We start from the raw sequence: 900 nt of genomic DNA, 5'->3' as shown, positions 1-900 counted from the left end.
CATTGTACTTTCTCAGGAGATGGATAAAAGCGAAAAGCACAGGCAAAAACGAATCCGAAAACACTTGAGAACCTCTCACAGAAATGTCAGAGACCGGCGTACGGCACTTACGCGTTCTACGAGTAAAAGCTTAAGAACCCTTAAGTCTTCGTCGATTTCCTCAAGTTGTACTTGTTTTTCAGAAGTTCGATTGCCTTAACATAAATATCGAGCTCATCCGCCAACTCACTAGTCGTTGTGGCAGCTCTAAAGCTGTCCTCGGCACCAATTTCACCCTCAATGGTCTTTAAAATTGGGGCTTCGTTTTTATGTTTACCGAAGGAAAACATATTATATTTGCTCATTTCCTCCTCCTCCTCTTCTCCAAACACCTAAAAATCGTAGATATTTTCGTAATTAGAGCTTGGAGGAAAATGAAATTCAGCATGCTGGTAGGTTGGTACGTTAGACATTGAACCTTGGTCATTTTGGCCAACATAGATGTCAGAAAATGATTTTATTGGCAAAAAAATGGGTGAAAAAAGTTGCATTTTAAGCCAAAAATCGAACAAAAAGAACGCGTTTGGAACATTCGAACAACCATGGAACAATGGAACAGCGTGTTCGATAACCGCGGTCAATGACCCTAGCGCTACGCACGGAACACCCGAGATTTCCAAATATGGGCATCCGCCCTTGTATGACACGAGAAGAGATCGGTGGATCAATGTCAGCGGTCAGTTTTCATTTTTCTTCGTAAAATACGGTCATATGAATACCAGTCTCGAGTAGAGAATATTGCATTGGGATTTGGGGTTCAATATCCACAATTAGGACTGCAGGATTTCCACAGAACGCCGGCGACTTTGTGTAATTTTTTGCATGTCACCGCCGGCTCAATAAAAAAAAACACTCATAATT

This window comes from Branchiostoma belcheri, unplaced genomic scaffold (genome assembly GCF_001625305.1).
Source record: "Branchiostoma belcheri isolate BF01 breed outbred unplaced genomic scaffold, Haploidv18h27 scaffold11, whole genome shotgun sequence".
Lineage (NCBI taxonomy): Eukaryota > Metazoa > Chordata > Leptocardii > Amphioxiformes > Branchiostomatidae > Branchiostoma > Branchiostoma belcheri.
This window is presented reverse-complemented; position numbering follows the sequence as displayed.